Source organism: Hemibagrus wyckioides, linkage group LG15 (genome assembly GCF_019097595.1).
Source record: "Hemibagrus wyckioides isolate EC202008001 linkage group LG15, SWU_Hwy_1.0, whole genome shotgun sequence".
Classification (NCBI taxonomy): domain Eukaryota; kingdom Metazoa; phylum Chordata; class Actinopteri; order Siluriformes; family Bagridae; genus Hemibagrus; species Hemibagrus wyckioides.
In genome coordinates this window covers 7004869-7012441 of record NC_080724.1, presented here as the reverse complement: position 1 = coordinate 7012441, position 7573 = coordinate 7004869, and positions in this window count along the sequence as shown.

Here is a 7573-nt window from a genome sequence, read left to right as displayed (position 1 = left end):
GTGTCATCCGATCCAACAGACGAACTACTGTTGCTGACAAATTGCTGAAGAAGTTAATGCTGGTTCTGATAGAAAGGTGTCAGAATACATAGTGCATCACAGTTTGTTGCGCATTCGGCTACATAGCCTCAAACCAGTCATGTACACCCTTTGGAAACGGTATTCCCTGATAAATGTGACCTCTTTCAGCAGGATAATGTGTTGTGCCACAAAGCAAAAATGATTCAGGAATGGTTTGATGAGCACAACAAGAAGTTTGAGGTGTTGACTTTCAAAGTCCCCAGATCTCAATTCAATCAAGCATCTGTGGGATGTGCTGGACAAACAAGTTCGATCCATGGAGGCCCCACCTCGCAACTTACGGGACTTAAAGGGTCTGCTGCTAACATCTTGGTGCCAGATACCACAGCACACCTTCAGGGATCTAGTGGAGTCAATGGGTCAGGGCTGTTATGGCTGATCGGTGTACATGCTTCCCTTGGATAACATCATTAGAATGCATGGGATTAGTTTCCATTATTATGCTGATGATACCCAGTTACATATCTCATCAAAACCACATAAAATATCTAAAATGTGTAGATTAGCTGAGTGTGTTAAAGATATAAAAGATTGGATGACCTATAATTTTCTATTATTAAATCACGATAAGACATTATTTATTGGTCTAAAAACCAGTACACAGAAGCTTTCGCAATTCGACTTGATTTAGAAAGCTGTACTGTTACTACCAGCTCGACAGTGAAATACATGGGTGTTATATTAGACAGCACCTTGTCTTTTGAAAATCGTATTTCCAATATTACAAAAATAGCCTTCTTCCACCTTAGAAATATTGCCAAGCTAAGAAACATCTTATCTGTATCTGATGCAGAAAAGCTAGTTCATGCATTCATGACCTCAGGAACAGACTATTGTAATGCATTACTAGGTTGTTGTCCTGCATCTTCTATAAACAAGGTACAGTTAGTCCAGTATGCAGCCGGCAGAGTTTTTTACCAAGTCAAGAAAATATGAACATATAACTCCAATTTTATCATCCCTACAATGGCTACCTCTTAACTTTAGAACCGATTACAAACTATTGCTACTTACTAACAAGGCTCTAAATGGTTTAGCTCCCACATATCTAACCAGTCTTCTAACATGCTACAATCCATCATGCTCCTTGAGATCACAAAACTCTGAACTTCTGGTAGTTCCCAGGATAGCAAAGTCCACTAAAGGGGGTAGAGCGTTTTGCGTATTTTGCTTTGGAATAGCCTTCCTGACAGTGTTTGGGGCTCAGGCACAGTCTTAAACATAGATTAAAGACATATCTGTTTAGCCTGGAATACACATAATACATCCCATAACCTTGTGCTCCATCTGATTAAATGCACACTATCATCTAGTGCTTGCTAATATTATGAATAGCAGCTACTTGTTTCCCTTTTTTTACCCATCCTGAAGCATCTAGAGATTGTGCCAGCTCCAGTTGTGTTCCACTTCATGAAGATTTCAGACCTTCAGAAGAGGTCAACCCTGCATGTATCCTGAGGCATTAAGCTCCAGTTGGATCCTGCTTTGTGAAGATTTCGGGTATTCAAGGCATAGATGCCAACCACATGTGAACTTTGAGGACAACAACAACCTCCTAATTAATACACACAGTAACATTCTACATATGCTGTATCTACAATACACAACCCCAAGTGATTGTATATGACTGTAGAAAGGACATTATACATAATCACACTCTCCTGTGTTTATAATAATTTACAAACACACTCTCCAGTGTCACCCAAATGAGGATGGGTTCCCTTTTGAGTCTGGTTCCTGTCAAGGTTTGTTCCTCTTACCATCTAAGGGAGTTTTTCCTTGCCACAATCGCCTCAGGCTTGTCTAACATTAATCTTGGACTTGTACTATGCTTTGAGACAATGTCCATTGTTAAAAGCTATATAAATAAATTTGAATTGATTTGAGCTCATAAAACCTCTCAAGAATGCAGGGTACGTATGTAGCTCTGATTATGCTTTCTAGAATTAATTGTTCCTAAAGCTTGTTATGGGCAGCACAGTGGCTTAGTGGTTAGCACTGTTGCCTCACAGCAAGAAGTGTCCTGGGTTCAAATCCTGGGTACAGGCAGGGTGTGTGCAGTTTGCACTTTCTCCCTGTGCTTGCGTGGGTTTACTCCGGGTACTCCAGTTTCCGCCGAAAAACATGTACATTAGGTTGACTGGTAATTCTAAATTGCCCATAGGTGTGACTGTGCGTATTTATCTGTCTATATGTGGCCTGTGATGTACTGGCGACCTGCCCAGGGTGTACCCCTGCCTTTTGCCCAATGTGTGCTGGGATAGGTTCCAGTGGACCCCCATGACCCTAATATGGAATAAAGTGGGTAAAGACGATGGATGGATAGATAGTTATTGCATGATTTATGGACGGAGTGAACACCAGAGGGCAGCATCATATCCACTTTGATGCAATAGTTATTTCAGTTAAAGGTATGAGGATTCCGAGAGAAAGTAAAGCAATTAACTTCAGCTTTTAAACATTTGAACCTGGTAAATGTAATGTTTCCACATGCATTATAGAATCATGTAGAAACATTATATAATTATAGAAAGGAGGTAAGGAAAAGGTAAGTAGAAGACAAAAGTTTCTCCAAGTTTGTCCAATTCTGTATAATCAAAGGAAATTCAATAAAACAGCAGAATCTGGATCTTTAAAGTATTTTAAGCAGTTTAGACAAATATTTGATGTTTATTCAAGAATAAGCACTTTTCCTTCTAACTTGAGATGTAAATTTTGAATTCATTTGAATCCTCTACTGAATAGGAAACATTTTATTACAACGGAAATATTTCTTAATCACTACCTTTCCATATTTCACTCTGTTACGTTTCTCACATATGCACTTGAAAATGAAGCCCAACAGACAAGAGTCATTGTGTATGCAGGGCCAGAAATTGCAGCAAACCCACAAGTGAGCTAATTAACATGAGCTGGTCTGGTGATCAAATGATGAAGAGAAGTGGTGGCAGGTGAAGTATGATACATCCTCTAATGAACATAAGCTTGTTTACATTTCTATCAGACTTTTGCCCAATAATATAAAAGGATTTTTACCCTAGGCTATGATATGCTTTGTAGTCAGAAAAAAACAAACAATAATAAAGATATTGACTTATATGATTTATCTATCTATAAATAGATATTTATTGAGTTATTACTATTATTATTATTATTTGAGTTATACATCAAATGTTAGGAGGTTAATGTAAAAAATAGCCACTGACAGGGTTAAATAGCTATCAGAGCAGAATTATTCACCTTAATGTAGAAGTCCCACAAAGCCCAATATTCAATTTTAAAACCACATCATTAAGAATTATGACTTCCATTCAATCATTAACAGAATACATGTGAAGTAAAATAAGACCCACAAAACCCCTTAACATACTTTTGATATTCTTGATAGCAACTGAACATAATGAAGCTGAAGTAATGAGAAATAAAATTATTTTTGGTCCATAACAGGAAAGACCATTCATTTGTTAACCCTTTTCTTTCACCGTCTTACTCTCAGAGTAAAGTGTCAGAAAACTCATATAAATGTAATTTTTTATTTATTTCCAGAACATAAAGATTCTACAAATCATTTTAGTGTTGTTCCACGTTTAGTATCCATTTAATACAGAACACTACACTCTGATGAGATGGTCATGGTCATGATTATATAAGTCTTAATGCAGCATGATGTTCAAGTGGCCCAGTTACCTTACGTTTCTGTTGGTGCAATGGGCAGTGTTTTATTGGATGCAGGCTGGCATCACTACTGGATGAATGAAAAATAAATCCTAAACTAAGGTTTAATCTGTGCTACAGTTTGAATGTAAATTGACATTATTTCCACTTTCAAATGAGCATTTCACTTATTCAGCTACTTCCCTATATAAGCCAAAGCAACTTCATGTTTCAGCAGACAATGGAGCAGCTGTTCTTTTTCCTGTGGCAACCAGCCTGGTCTGCGTTTCACCTCATTTAACCTAACATTCATTGATCAGTGGTATGAGAATGTGCTGCATCTGTCGATAGGGAAATATCTGTGGAGTGCCTGTGCCGCTGTTGGTAGAGACTAGAGATAAAAACAATATTGCTTTTCAAATGCCCTTGTTTAAAAATTCTGTTTACCGTCCCTCTCACCCCTACCCCCTCCCACATGCACTTTCCGACACCCATGCTCTAGCACAGTACTAGACATGTGTACACCACTACACTTAGGCAGAATCTGCTACGCTGGCTAGTCATTAATTAATAGTTGTTGAAAACGATCACTGATGCAAGACTTAATTTGTTCCGAGTATGATCCCATAACAAAGGTAGAGTATTAGGTGCAAAACCAAAACGATCAAACCAACAGCAGTCCCATGGTCAGAAACAGACTCATTCTCAAAGAGGGGTACAAAGTAATGCAAAGAATAGCCAGTCCACAATAAAAAAAAAAAAAAAAAAAAGAATTTATTACAGTGGTGGAAATAACAACCTGCCATTCACAAAAGTTGTCATATTTATGAACAACTTCTTATAGTTTGGCATGAAAAATTATATAGATTTGAATTATATAGATTTTAATTTAAAACATAAAGGTTTTAAAATAATAGGTTTTGGTGTAATGTTCAGGGTATATAAGAAAAACTGTATTGTTTTAATGCATAGAATTATACCATTTTAAATAGTGAATTTATTTGGATTATTGGATATTTATATTTGGATTTTGTTGAAAAATCTTCAAAAAGGTTACGGTTGAAAAGGGTCCCTGTCTACAAAATGAGAACCCTTGGGACAAACAAATTGAAAAAGAAAAAGATTTACAATAGTCCATGTCTATAAACATACAACATGTAACAACAAGGTTACTAAGAAAAACAAAAGAACATAGGGAAATAGTGTAGTGTTTAAAAATCATAGGTCCTTTACATGTGATAGTTGTACCAGCAGCTGTACCAACACACACACACTAACACCCCCCCCCACACACACACACACATAGTGTCACTGCTGAGCTGAGAATCTTTGGCACATAACCAAAATATTAACAAATCTGTATTGATGAACAGTAATGCACATAACTACAGCCAATAATCAACCTAGATGAACACTAGGTTGATGGAATTAGCATTGAATTAAATTAGCATTGTTCAAGTCAAGTCAAGTCAAGTTAAGAAGCCTTTAATGTCATTTCAACCATATATAGCTGACACAGTACACAGTGAAATGGACCTTGGTGCTACATAAAACAACATAAAACAACATAGAGCTACAAAACAACACAGAGCTAAGGACTGCGTGAGTAAGTAAGTTGTCCTAGCTACATAAAGTGCATAAAGTGCAAAGTGCAAACCATGCAAGACAAAAAAACCAAGTGTAACAGATAATATAAAACAAAAGAGTACAGGACAGATGCACAAAGTACACAATATAGACAAACTAGCACTGACCAGTATACATTCTTACATATACATTCTTCGTTATAATATGAGTGGAGTTTGAGTCTTGAGTTCGAAGACATCAGTTCACATGGTTGAGTGAGTGAGTGAGTGAGTGTTTGTGTGTGTGAGTTTGGTACAGTTCTGTTCTGGATGTTGAGGAGCCTTGAGGGGTCATCCCCAATGCTTTGCGAATGCAGCGTTGGGTGTAAATGTCCATGATAGAGGGAAGAGAGACTCCAATGATCTACTCAGCTGTCCTCACTATCCGCTGCGGGGTCTTGGGATCCGAGACGGTGCAATTCCCAAACCAGGCAGTGATGCAGCTGCTCAGGATGCTCTCAATGGTCCCCCTTTAGAACATGGTCAGTGAATGTATGGCATCTTACTTATTTTGTTGTGAATAACAAAATAAGTAAGATACCATATCCTGTTTCCCCATCAGATGGAAATGCTGGGAACTGCAGAGCTCTGAACCCATCTGTCACATCTAAGCAAGAAGCAGCTGAGAGACAACACAGCAGATCATACATGCATTCTAGTTTATACATGTCTGAGAAACACATTGTTATGATGGGGAGATTTCTTTGCCTGAACATAAGTATATATAAAGTATATATCTGTAAATATTATTAGCGTACATACAGTATAAAGCTTGTTATGTGGCTTCTGTATTTTGTTCTACAACAGACAGACAGCACAGCAATAAAAAAAACAGTAAATATAGTGAGTAAGTGAGTAAGGTCAATGTATCATGTTTATACCAAGAGCAGTTAAATGTAAAAATCTACTTGAAAGTCATATAAATTAGCTCTTAATTGCCACTTTATTAGTACATCTGCTCAGTAGTGCAGTTATCTTATCAGTAATCATGTGGAAACAGTGCAAAAAAGGTGACCAGGTGACATTTTTCCTATCTTCAAATGTTCATGGTAAGTCAGTGTCTACTGAGTCCTGTTCTTGGCTGATATAAAATAGAATTACAAATAGAATTGGCTATGCTGAAATGCCCCTAGTTGTTAAATATGTGTGTGTGTGCATAGTGTCCTATCCATGGACCTTGCACCGACTGTGCCCGAGATGCACTGCAGCCCTAATCAGGATAAATACATTCATTGTGAATTTATCTATCTCATATAGAATTAGTGCAATAATGCAAGGACACTCTATCTTGATAGTCTCTTTATTTTTATATTCAGATTATTATTATCAATTGTTATTTTATAAGTTTATTTGAATTCTTATCCTTCTTCTTCTATATTTATATACTTTTCATACTTTGTGTCTGTTGTTATTTTTAACTATGTAATTTATATAGATGGTTATCTTTTTTGTTAAGTCTTTTTTTTATGTCTCTCTATCATTTTTCATAATATCAAATCACCTTGCCTTGATATTATCTTTTTCTTTAGCTGCTATCCGTTTGCCGCTGTAACTATGCAAATTTCTCCTGCCGTGGAATGAATAAAGGATTATCTCATCATATTATTGTTTATCATCGGAAAATAAATGATTCGGAAACTATTTAACTGATGCAGAGGGGATTCAGAGGTCTGAGACCACTTCTGTTTCTGAAAGTACTTTTTTAATACAACAATATTGTTGTTTAATACAACAATTTTCATTTCACAAATGACATTATTGACAACAACTTGAGTGAAAAGTAGAGTCTTGAAATTGCAGTGTATCTAAGTATTGTAGTATCTTAGTGATTTCTTAGTTTGTGGAAAACCTTACGATCCATTTGAGATTAAATTTATCAGAGTGTTTGAACATGATTCAATAGGGCATGATTCATGGGGAAAATCTGGCCTTTTGTACAATGTGGTCAATATCACTTATTTGCTTAGATTTAATAGGGGGTCTAGAAATAGTGCAGAATTCTGAATATTCAAGATATTGAAGATTTGCATTCTTTGGTTTCATATTTCCAAAACTTTCTGTTTATTTCCAAATTTAAATGAAACAAAAATGATCAATACGGCCTCAATAACAAAAACCATAGTACAGGCTGGTTATTTCACCCCCTGCTGGTTACAGTGTGAAAACCAGTCTCTCTCTCTCTCCCTCTCCCTCTCTCTCCTCCTAGTTTCTCC